The sequence below is a fragment of the Staurois parvus genome, unplaced genomic scaffold (genome assembly GCF_062004578.1).
Source record: "Staurois parvus isolate SC_StPar_1 unplaced genomic scaffold, SC_StPar_1.0 ptg000420l, whole genome shotgun sequence".
NCBI classification, from domain to species: domain Eukaryota; kingdom Metazoa; phylum Chordata; class Amphibia; order Anura; family Ranidae; genus Staurois; species Staurois parvus.
This window is the reverse complement of record NW_028318216.1, coordinates 697570-710719: the sequence shown is the minus strand read 5'-3', so window position 1 is coordinate 710719 and position 13150 is coordinate 697570. Positions and strand designations below refer to the sequence as shown.

The following is a 13150-nucleotide window of genomic DNA, read 5'->3' as shown; positions in this document are numbered from 1 at the left end:
CTCCAGAGCCTTTTTTCATCATCAGAAATGCATGCAAAGCGTTTTCCGTGTATTCAAATGGACCTGGCACACCAGCGCAGTCAGTTCCAGGTTTCACGTGAAGGAAAAAATGGTTGAACGTGCTGGATTATGCTCATGATGGGATCCATAGTGAATACAACCAGAAAAGATAGGTAATCTCAACACATACTACTCTCTCTGCTTCTGCTCTCTCTATTTCTCTCAAAAAGTCTGAAATAGTTAATTATTTACTATTTTTCAGTGCATTCTGGGCATTTGTGAGGGTCTCATGCGGTATCTTTTAAAAACGCTTCTGAACGCAAACTTGCATAAACGCAGCTAAACTGACGTTTTTTAACCTACGTTTTCCAGCAGTCAGTTTCCATCATTCAGAAGAGTTTTCCAAACGCCCCGTGTACATGAGGCCTAACTGATATCTAAACCCATGCTCCACAGTGTCACTTACAAGTTGAAGTAAAGCTGGCCCTAAATGGGTCGAATTCCAAAAGAATTTTCTTTCAAAAATCTTTTCAAAGAATTTTCGTTCGAATTTCGCACCATTAGTGGGTCACAGAAATGTCCGATTTTCGTGAGACCATCGAATTTGAGTGGTCGGGCATGTTGGAAATTTTGTGAAAAACAAACTAATTTTGAATCAATGATGGGAGAACCATGCAAGAAATATAAAGCTGTGACCTGGAAAGAAAAGAAAATTCTTGGCCACAAAAATTCTTTTCTGTAGCAACATGAGGAGAAATTGAAGGCTTGGTTGGCTGAATTTCAAAATCAATGGTGGCATCATCGCATTACAAAAACAAACAAAATTTCCAATTTTCCCAAAAAAAATTTGTTCAGAATTCGACTCATGTCTGGCCGGCCTAAGGCTAGGTTCACATCTGAACAGCCGATTGCTGCTGCAGGGTCACTTCTGTTCCCACAACCACCTGCACAGAAAATGCAGGAGATGTGTGCAGGTGCCATTAATCTTAATGGCACACCACATGTACAGGAACTTGTAGTTCCCATGCGGGCTGTGATTTCTAATATGATGCAGGGACCTTTTCCCTGCATTTCAGGAGGCATGGCAGCTCATGTTGCCATGTGAACCTAGCCTAAAGGATCCATTCACACTGACATTACAAATGCAGCATTCATATATCTGTATGCAACACTATACAAATTAATATGGCCTTTCAGACCTGTGTGTTTGTGGCTGCTGCATTTGGAGTAAAAAAATAATAAAAAAAAAAATAGAGCAGAGTTGTGTCCCTGCTCACTAACATCCTGCATTTTTAATGCACTCACACAAAGAAACCTGTCTAAACGCATGTAAACACATCTGACCATGTGTAGAGTCCAGCGGGTCCAACTAGACGCGTACAGACACAATATGGTTGTGTACATGCATCTAAATACAATTAAATGCAATGGATGTATGTTTATGTAAATGCATCAAACTGCATTGAGCCCTGGTTCACACTGATGCGGTGCGGAATTCGCAGCATTTTGAGTGCGAATACCGCACCGTATCAGAATCGCACCCCGTTCATGAGAACCACTGCAGGTGTGTATGTTAAGTTAACAACACCCCAAAAGCGGTCTGCAAAACACGGTGTGATGTACAGAATTCGATCACATAGGTGTGAATACCCATGCGTTTCGATTCAAATGCGGACCCAAAAAATGGTCCTGCACCTTTTTGGTGCGGGTGCGATTAGAGCCATACAAAAAGTATGGCTCCAATCGCCCTGCACACAAATCGCATGTGATTTGCACATGAATGCGGTGCGGTTCCTGTGCGAATCACATGCGATGTACCGCACTGCATATATGTGAACCTAGGATAAAACTGATCCTTTTTCCCATCAGCAGGCACCTAAGTGCAGTACTAGTGTCCTTGTGAATGAAGCCTAAAGCATTATGGGATTTCTAAAGAGAGGTCACACTAGATGCTGTTTGCCCTCAGACTGATTTTCTGTAATCTGTAATTAAAAGTTGTTACTGAACTAATCAAAGCGACAATATGGTGAGGGGTGGTCACATAATTTGATCTTCAACTGCTGAGTTCTATAAAAAAATGTTTTATTCTGTCAAGCAGTTCAAATCAGAGCAATAAACACATGAAATATAACAGATTGCCTTTGTCTATTATTGTAGGTTAGATGAAGATCAGGGGCGGACTGACCATTTGGAAACTCGGGCACTGCCCGAGGGCCCAGGGTTAGTAGGGGGCCCCATGAGATGCCCCTGGTACATTTTTCATAGGCTTTTTTGAGTTTGGGCAAGGACGCAGGGGCCCCATGATCCCCTATTGCCCGGGGGCCCCATGAGTTGTCAGTCCGCCCCTGATGAAGATCATACCCCAGCTTAGGAGACATTTGGGGCAGCACATGGACTTAGTGATTAGCACTTCTACTTGCAGCGCTGGGGTCTTCAGTTTGAATCCTGGTCAGGACACTACCTGCATGAGTTTGCGTGTTCTCCCTGTGCCTGTGTGGGTTTCCTCCGGGTACTCCGGTTTTCTCCCACACTCTAAAGACATGCTGGTAGGTGAACTGTCTAAATATGTGTACAGTATGTATGTGAGATACAATCTTTGATTGTAAGTCCCTTGAGCACAGGGACTGATGTGAATGTACGATATGTAAAGCACTGCATAAGAAGTGGTTCACATATATGCTTCCGTGCGGGCCGCGTTTTGCGCGGGCACGAGAGCCCATTCATTTGAATGGACTCCCGTGCCCTGGGACACGCAGGGAAGAAGTCCCTGCACTTCTTCTGAAAACGCAGCCAACACGAGAACATCAGTTCCCAGTACGGTTGCGTTTTCCAGTGCGGGCGGCGTGCCATTACAACTGGAAACTAATTACAACTAATGGCATGCGCCTGCTGGTCCACATTCCTCTGTGCTTGTGCAGTAGATTGCTGATGCCATGCAGGTCTCAGAATATCTGTTTGCTGTATGGGATATACTGTACGGTCAAGTAGAGGAAGCTTCAATGAACTACTGTGGCTTGCCACAGCACCATTGAAGTTCATTGAAAACTACGAGCCGACAGCCACTAAGGCTGTCGAGACTTGCAGTTCATTCCTTCAGGGAAGTCCGTGAATGAATGAAGCTGCCGTGTGGGCAGAGCCCTGTACGGCCACGCTGTCTTCAAATTTGACAGATAGTACAAGGAGACTTCTCCCCTTACTATCTGTCAGAGGGAGAGGGGGCGGCGGGTGCAGCTATTGGAACATACTACATGTTCCACCCTAAAAAGAGGTGGAACATGTAACATGTTCCCAAAGGCGAACGTATGCTTTAAGTTGTTCTCCCTGCAATATTAATTGGCCACTAGATGGAGTCTGGAATAAATGTACTGTTTCGCAGAAGCCAAAGACTGTTTAGCTTTAAAAATTCCCATCATCCTTCACTCTTAAAAAAGGAAATAGGTGCATCCTGGGAGATCAGACTCCATCTTGGGAACTGAAGGCTAGGAACCAGCCATAATTCTCTGCAACGTATGTGGTGGACTAAACTTACATTCCCTAAAGGCAACATCTCTGGTGAGCATGAACTTATTGCCATCTGCAGCTTACATATTTCATTATGTTTCAAACATTGACTGAATGTATTTCTCATCTGTTTTTCCCAATTGTTTTACTCATCCTGTTTTGCTAATAAAGCTTCAAGATTACATCCAGTCTTGTTTATTGCAGAATAGGAGGGTTCGGCTGCATGTCGAGTTATACAGAACAGTTATTATTATTATTGTACAGGATTTATATAGCGCCCATGGTTTGTGCAACACTTCAATATATAGGGGGGCAGTACCATTACAATACAGAGGAATAATATAGGAATGAATATTACAAAAATCCATTTGATTCTGTGCCAGTGTATGGGCCGTACTGTGCTTGGTACTGCTGCTCTGTTGTAGTAAATCATTTTAAATAACTTGAATCAACAGTATAGCAGTTAAATCCTAAAGAGTGATCTATAAATAAAGCAGGTGTTATAAAAAGTATCCCAAGATAAAATCACATTCATTTTTCAGTATAATAAAACTGTTATGACATGTGTACAAAGCTGCCTTACACAGTATTATTCTAGAGGTTAGCGAGCTACTGAATGTATATCAGCATTATACACATACATGATATACAGCCCCAGTCAGACTAAACATTTCTATGCTAGTTTAAGATGATACAATCTTACAAATGAAATGGGATTAGAAAAAGTCATTTAAAGGCACCATCCGGTCCAGGCAGAGCGGCAGTGTGCCGGTCCACCCCATTCCCTTCTTCTTGGATCTGATAACCCATTTTGTTTACTCGAATGTAATGTAAGAGTGCTGTTCCTAACATACACAGTCAGGGGAATCCGATTAAGCAGGGGACAACATTCACTCACTGTATTGTAGGAAATGAGAAGTAGCACAGGACTTCTGAAACTTCCCCTTCACTTCCATGATATAGAGGAGCACGTTCTGTAGTCCTCAGAACAATGTACAGTAACTGATAACAGACAGCATAGGAAGTTATCAGCTGGCAAGATTTCTGGCGAGATCAAACAGGTATTTTTTGTACTTATAAAACACTTTCAATAAGGTAGGGAGCAAGTAAGATGTTTATAGTTATTGGGTACATACCCTTTACCACTTGCCCTCCAGAGAATTTACCCCCCTTCCTGACAAGGCCATTTTTTGAGATATGGCGCTGCGTTACTTTGAATGACAATTGTGCGGTCATGCAACGCTGCATCCAAATGAAATGTGCGTCCTTTTTTCCCACAAATAGAGCTTTCTTTCGGTAGTATTTGATCACCTGTGCATTTATATTTTTTGCACTATAAACAAAAAAAGACCGACAATTTTAAGAAAAAAAAAACTATATTTTTTACTGTTTGCTATTAAACATGTCCAGTAAAAAAATTTAAAAAAATCTAATTTCATCATAAATTTAAGCCAAAATGTATTCTGCGACATGTCTTTGCTAAAACAAAAAATGCCAGTATGTGTAAATTAATTGGTGTACATGAAAGTTATAGCATTTACAAATGGCAGTATAGATACTGGAATTTTTTTTTTACTAGTAATGGCGCCAAACAGTGATTCATAGCGGGACTACGGCAGGCATTCTGACACTGGGGGGAACTGACTTGGTGTCACTGACGTCCCCAGTGACACCAATACAGTAATCAGTGCTAATAAAAAGCACTGACACTGTACTAGTGGCACTAGGCAGGAAGAGGTTATCAAAGGGTTAACTCTGTGCTGTTTCACTATGTGGGCTGTGTGTGTGCTTCACTATAAGCACACTGCTTTGTATGGCTCTACCATGCAGAGCCATACAAAGCAATGTGCAGGAGCTGAGGGGGAGAGATCTGTGTTGTTTATGCACAGGTCTCTCCCCGTCGGTGATACTCGGTTATCACCGGGTGCTGGTGAGTAATCACTGGCTGGGACCTGGTGATTGACAGCCGAGGCCGAGACTCCCGGTTCCTGGTCACCTGATCATTGTGATAGCCTCTGATTGGCTATTATGGTGACCTGTAATGTATAGTCTGCCCATGTGCTTTCTTTCTCTTCTGAATGGAGAGAGATAGATATATTGTATCTTTCTCTCCTTGCAAGAGAGAAAGATATAAACAAACAAAAGTGTGTAAATTTATAAAAAACATAAAAAAAGCAAAAATAGCTAGACCAAGGTTTGATTTAGGTCAGGGTCAGTGTTAGGGTCAAGGTAAGGTTCAACGGTCAGGGTCAAAGGTGAGGGTCCGTTTATTTTGGGTTCGGTTTAAATATACTAAATATACTGCTACAGGACGGCACAGGTGCATAAAATCATGTATACAAACGCCAGTGATTACTCACCAGCGCCCCGTGATTTTTGTTTACTAACAATTCTCCTCCCTGTCAGCTCGGGCACACTGCTTTAGATGGCTGTGCACAGCACAGCCATCCAAAGCAGTGTGCTTACAGTGAAGCACACAGACACAACCCCCTAGTAAAACACTCCCAGCACACAGTTAACCCTTTGATTGCCCCTCATGTTAACCCCTTCCTGCCCAGTGCCATTATTACAGTGTCAGTGCTTTTTTTTTAGCACTGATCACTGTATTGGTGTCACTGGGGATGTCATTGACACCAAGTCAGTTCCCCACAGTGTCAGAATGCCCACCACAGTATCACTATAAGTCTCTGATCGCCGCCATTACTAGTAAAAATAAAAAAGTATCTATACCGCCATTTGTAAAATCTAAAACTTTCACGTAAACCAATTAATTTACACGTATTGGGATTTTTTTCTAGCAAAGACATGTAGCAGAATACATTTTGGCCTAAATTTATGATGAAATTTAGATTTTTTAATTTTTTTCACTGGGCATGTTTAATAGCAAAAAGTCAAAAATATTGTTTTTTTCTCAAAATTGTGGGTCTTTTTTTTTTATAGCACAAAAAATAAAAAACACACGCAGGGGACCAAATACCACCGAAAGAAAGCTCAATTTGTGGGCAAAAAAAAGATGCAAATTTCATTTGGGTGCAGCGTTGCATGACCGTGCAATTGTCAGTTAAAGTAATGCAACGCCAAAACGCAAAAAATGGCCTTGTCAGGAAGGGTGGTAAATCCTCAGGAGGGCAAGTGGTTAAAAAAAACAATTACACAATGGTGAACAGTGACTGTAAATTAGTAATGCCACTATAGGTGGCTCAAGGTGAGGAGAGTGAGAAGCAGTCCAGTAAAGGGGTGCTCTTAAGATCCAGGGTGATCTTCAAACGTCCAATATGCAGGACCATCGGGTGATAAAATATAAAGACTGCGCACTCACCAGATACGCAATCTTTATGCGCATTTGTGTGAAATTATCACTAGACCTCCTGTGTCATCATCCTGGTCTGGTCAGATCTGATCAGCATATCCCTCATGGCCCGGTAATTGGATGGATGCAGCTGTTCCGTAGATTTGGCCGGTTCTCACCAGAATTGTATGACTGTATAGACGTTTATCCAAAAGCGGGTTTTGTACTGACTGGAGTCAACTCTCGGCCCAACTTCACCGCCACCGAGACTCAGCCGCTCACCGGCGCCGCCTACTTCCCTCCCGGGGACGTCCCACCTCTCCTGAGCCCGCCGCTAGAGGCCTCTAGCGGCGGGCTCAGGAGAGGTGGGACGTCCCCGGGAGGGAAGTAGGCGGCGCCGGTGAGCGGCTGAGTCTCGGTGGCGGTGAAGTTGGGCCGAGAGTTGACTCCAGTCAGTACAAAACCCGCTTTTGGATAAACGTCTATACAGTCATACAATTCTGGTGAGAACCGGCCAAATCTACGGAACAGCTGCATCCATCCAATTACCGGGCCATGAGGGATATGCTGATCAGATCTGACCAGACCAGGATGATGACACAGGAGGTCTAGTGATAATTTCACACAAATGCGCATAAAGATTGCGTATCTGGTGAGTGCGCAGTCTTTATATTTTATCACCCGATGGTCCTGCATATTGGACGTTTGAAGATCACCCTGGATCTTAAGAGCACCCCTTTACTGGACTGCTTCTCACTCTCCTCACCTTGAGCCACCTATAGTGGCATTACTAATTTACAGTCACTGTTCACCATTGTGTAATTGCTATTTGGTTATACAGCGCTGCACCCCCCTGTTCATATATATGCTATTGAAGGTTTGATACGGTGCCTTTTTGGTGTACAGCTGCTGCCTATTATATATTATATATTATATATTATATTATATATCATCATATAAGCGCTCACTTATTTTCTGTTTTTCTTGGTTAAAAAAAACCAATTAGCATCAGTGTCAGTTAGTGTCAGTGTGTTTTAGGTAGGATAAAAAAAAGCAAATTGTGTACTATTGTTTCTGGATCTTACTACAGTCATAAACTAACATACACATATGTGGTATCGCTGAGATCGGAAGGGGCAGGAGAATTTATTTAGTGTCATTCTTTGGTGGTAAGTTATGGTAAGAAATATACAGCTAAATTATTATTTATTTTTTTTTTCGGACAACTTTCCTTTGATAATAAAAGAATCAGAAGATATCCATTACCATTTACCACCAGAAGAAAACCCAATTTGTCCTGAAAAAAAAACAAGGTATAATCTACATGGATACAAAAAGTAGTTGGAATGATATGTAGCATGCTCCTAGTTAGGTGTTAGGATTTATATAGTTAGGTTAGGCATAGCTGTGTTTCTCCGCTTAACAGAGAGACTGTTAGGCAAATCTACCCGGGCTCTCTGTTTAACAGAGTGCTATAATTGATTAGTTTGTCTGAGTTTTGCCCGCCTTCAGGAAGCTATGAGAGCCTTCCAGAACATGGGTAGGGGCTAGGCAAATGAACAGCATGAATATGGACACAGCCCTAGCCAATTGTAGGGGAGGGTGGCCCCATTACATGCTGGGAGTGGTATTTATGTTCTGTGAGCACATGGGTTCAGCATCTTTCCCAGGAGAGGACTGAACCATGCCAAGCTGGAGGAAGGCTTGCCTCGTCTGGCATTTGCAGCCATGCAGGCCTCAGGTGGGCGACCTGAGGGCCTGAAGTTAGAGAGAGTGAACCTGGTTCTACAGTAAGCCGACTGAGCAGATCTGTCTTCCAAAGATCCATCTGGTATCACTGTACGGTTTCACTTGGAAGAAGGCTACCATTCTGTCCTTGGGCCTTGTGAGTACAAACGTTGAGAGATCTTGGAGACTTGGTGTGCTTTGCTACCCCTCTAGTGCTTGACCCTAGTTCGAATTTTGGAGTATCCTACTGAATTCCCTATCTCTATCCCCAGTTCTACAATAAAACTCCAAAAACAAACATCCCTTAGACTGGTCATTGAAGACAGTGAGCGAAAGAGTGTGTGTACCTGGCTGTGAAAAATACTTTGTGCCTGGTCGCGAGGTGAAGAGATGGGGAAACCTGGGCAAAAATACTAGTGGCTCCTCTGGAGGTAGCGCTACAGATATGTACACTTTTACTAGCATGTCAGAGTTGCAAAATTGTGTTCAAGCATTAACATTTGTTTAATTCGCAGTCACTAAGGGGTTAATGTAGTGCTGTGTGAACAATGGTAAATTCTGATTGCTTGCAATGGGTTACTGTACTATACATTCAGCCAAATTCATTAAAACTGAACTCCAGGATAAGCAAATACTGTCTCAATACAGTCATGTGTATTCTTCCTTGTATATTTCTTCCAGATCTCTGCAGTAATCCAGTGTGATACTTTGCCTCTGTGCAGGAGCTTCCTGTACTGCCGTTCTCTGTCCTTGTGCAGGGTGACTGGTCTTGTCTCCACCCCCTCCTGTAGTTATCGACAGCATCCTGTAATGGGCGGAACCTGCTGAGCCCCTCCCACAGCTTTGCTCTCTGCTCAAGACTATGTACATCGCAGTGAAGATGTCATTGCTATTTTAACAAATTAATATCTAGGTTTGAAAAATGATTTGGTGCACACAAAGTGGATTTATATTAATATATTTATATGGAGTCACCCTAAAACAAGAAATCTGAGGCAGAGGTCATAGCACCAGCCTGAACTGAAACATAGGCTAGAATTAAGGGCTTTATCTGCATTGGATAAACACCAAGTTAACACTGGGGCACATAGTAAACAGTTGTTTTCTTTGTGTCCCGTTCACACCGCTGTGCTGGTCTGATGTTCGGTTTAGTGCAGTTCGGAAAAATGCAGCATGTCTGCATTTTTCCGCAGTGCACTGGATGTCACCACATTTCACCGCACAGCAGGCAGCATGCACCACTTCAAATAAAGATTTAAAAAAAAAAAAAAAATCAAAAAACAACAAACGATAAAGAAGCTGCATACTCAGTAAGTGAATTAAATCAGCCACTGAAAGAGCTTAAAGTAGAACTAAAGACATTTTTTTCATGTTGGATAAGGGAGGAGGGTTTTTTCCGTCCGTTTTTTTTTTGCCATGTGTGTCCCATTGTGGAGATTTACCTTTGCTTCCTGTGCCATAAACAAAACAGGGAGTAAGAGGGAATCCTTAACAAAGTAAGGGAATCCATGGCTGTCATCAGGGCCATGGAAACCAGTGTTACCATTGGAATATCTCCTCTCTATTAGTGTCCTGGCGAATTTGGGGTTTTCTTTTAGTTTCACTTTCGATGATAATAGCAAACGGGACAAATAGAGAGGATGAATCTCCTTAACAGGGACACAGACAGCAATAAAAACCTTACAGGGGTTCTAATTTCTCTCCTCTATTTCTCAGGCTAGGTGGTGCAGTACATCGCATGTGATTCGCACAGGAACCACACCGCATTCCTGTGCAAATCAAATGCGATTTGTGTGCGGTGCGATTGGAGCCATACATTACGTATGGCTCCAATCGCATCGCACCCAAAAGGTGCAGGACCCTTTTTTGGGTCCGCACTAGAATCGGATTGCATGGGTATTCACACCTATGAGATCCGATTCTGCACATCGCACCGCGTTTTGTGCACCAATTTCGGGGTGTTGCCAACTTAACATACACACCCACAAGTGGTTTGCATGAACGGGATATGATTCTGATGCGGTGAGGAATTCGAACAGAAAACGCTGCAAATTCCGTACCGCATCAGTGTGAACCTAGCCTAAAACTAAAAGAAAAGGTTTTACCTTTAATTATACTTTAAAAACTGAGGATTTCATATCACTTTAACTTTTCACTGATGTATTCTGCTGATACAGTCAAAGGTTGTGATAGGATTTTTTTAGTCTGTCAAAAACAAGTTCCAAATGAATAATCAAAAAACAGTTAACTGTCTTAAAATTGCTTTAATAGTTTGCAAAACAATCCTGAATAAGGTTAATTATTTCTCCTTCATTTAATTCATTAATGGTTGGATGTAATAGAATTGAACGCAATGGATTTTATTCTTTTCTAACCGGTGCTAGCTATCTTTCAATGTGAAACAAAGGGCTCAAATGCCAAAAGATACCGACCAGTTTGTAAAGTGCAGTAAACTGTAGCCAGTTACTCTGTCACCCATCAAATCAGTTTCTAATGTTAGTCTTTACCAGCAGCAGCCTACCCCACTATTATGATGTCATGGCACTTGGAGGAAAATATTTGTCATATTTTGCCCAAGTGCCAATCCACTAGCAACTAGCACAAATGGCAAAGTTAAAGGGCTTCCCTGTCTGCTCATATATGTTTTAAAGTTATGCTACTTGGATCATCTCAACTCACATTTCTGTTTATTTACTATATTGCCAAAAGTATTGGGATGCCTGCCTGTACACGCACATGAACTTTAATGGCATCCCAGTCTTAGTCCGTAGGGTTCAATATTGAAGCTATAACAGCTTCAAATTTTCTGGGAAGGCTGTCCATAAGGTTAAGGAGTGTGTTTATGGGAATGTTTGACCATTCTTCCAGAAGCGCATTTGCGAGGTCAGGCATTGATGTCGGATGAGAAGGCCTGGCTCGCAGTCTTTATGGACCTTGGTTTGTGCACTGGAGCGCAGTAGTGTTGGAACAGGAAGGGGCCATCCCCAAACTATTTCCACAAAGTTGGGAGTATGAAATTGTCCAAAATGCCTTGGTATGCTGACACCTTAAGAGTTCCCTTCACTTGAACTAAGGGGCCAAGCCCAACTCCTGAAAAACAACCCCACACCATAATCCCCTCTCCACCAAACTTTACACTTGGCACAATGCAGTCAGGAAAGTACCGTTCTCCTTGCAACCGCCAAACCCAGACACATCCATTGGATTGCCAGATAAAGAAGCATGATTCGTCACTCCAGAGAACACAGCATGCGCTCACCCTGTTCTGTCATTTTACGTGGCCTACCACTTTGTGGCTGAGTTGCTGTTGTTCCCAGTTGCTTCCACCTTGTTATAATACCACTAACAGTTGACCGTGGAATATTTAGTAGCAAGGAAATTTCATGGATGGACTTATAGCACAGGTGGCAACCTATCACAGTACCACGCTTGAATTCACCGAGCTCCTGACAGCGACCCATTCTTTCACAAATGTTTGTAGAAGCAGTCTGCATATCTAAGTGCTTGATTTTATACAACTGTGGCCATGGAGATGATTGGAACACCAATGATTTGGAGGGGTGTTCCAATATTTTGGCAAAATAGTGTAAGTGTTGAACAACACCAAAAAATAACCAAAGAAATGTAACCTCCAAAAATGTAGCCATTGACCTAATGAAACTAAGGACTTGTTTACACCAGCTGCTGCATTACAACAGCGAGGCTGGTTTGTGGTATGTTGGGGCCGAGATAGGTGCAGTGATGATGCTCTGAACTTTGTGCATCACACTGTTTCCTTTTTTTAAAAACAAACTTTTTTGAGATGCCACACAGACATCAAGTTCTGGCTGCGCATTGCAAGGAAGTAGTAATTTGTTTAAGAGCACTGTGCCAGCACATTGCTGCAGGGCATTGGTGTAAACTGGACACATAGGAGACAAGGCATTTTACCTTGCCCATGTGGTGGAACTGCGCTAGAATAGCTGCCCAACGCTGTCCCACCAAATGAGTTATGAACTTAGCCTAAAGCCCTGTACACATGATGAGAATATTAGACAAATAATCATCCATTTTTTTTGCGTGCTAGTCTCATATCAATAATGAAAAGGCTAAAATTAAAAATTTGGAAGTGATGTCATGTATTGTAATGTATTTGTATTGTATTTTAAGACGAAAACTGTGCTGATTAAATGAAAATTATACGATCTGGTATTATCCAAGAAATTTTTCATGCATGTCCCTTTGAATAATTTCAGACAAAAGTTGTGTACTAATGATCAGATTATTGTACAATCAGTTTGAAAGCGGTATTTTTTTACAATTTTCTGATCATGTGTGCTAGGCTTAAGGGTCACCATATGCCCTACAAATTGCCCATACAATCTTTGTACAATCAACTTTATATTTACCAAATTTATGCAATATGAGGACCTACTGTACCCACACTTTCCAGCTGATCTGTATGCAATCAGGCAGGCCCTTGCTCTACACAATGCACTGTGCTGCTGCATAGTGACATGCTGTAGACCGTGCTGCAGTAAAATGCACCATGTCTGCATTTTATCTTTATTGCAGCTTTCTGCAGTGCAGCTCTGGGCTACTTTGCAGTAGGAATAGAACACACAATGCAGTAAAATTCTGGTCACTGCACAT

General features: G+C 42.2%; 1 protein-coding gene across 2 annotated transcripts in view; it reads right to left on the bottom strand.

Moving 5' to 3' along the window:
* TACR1 (tachykinin receptor 1) overlaps positions 1 to 13150 on the bottom strand; it is a 368725-nt gene that overhangs the window by 89415 nt on the left and 266160 nt on the right. The window lies entirely within an intron of this gene.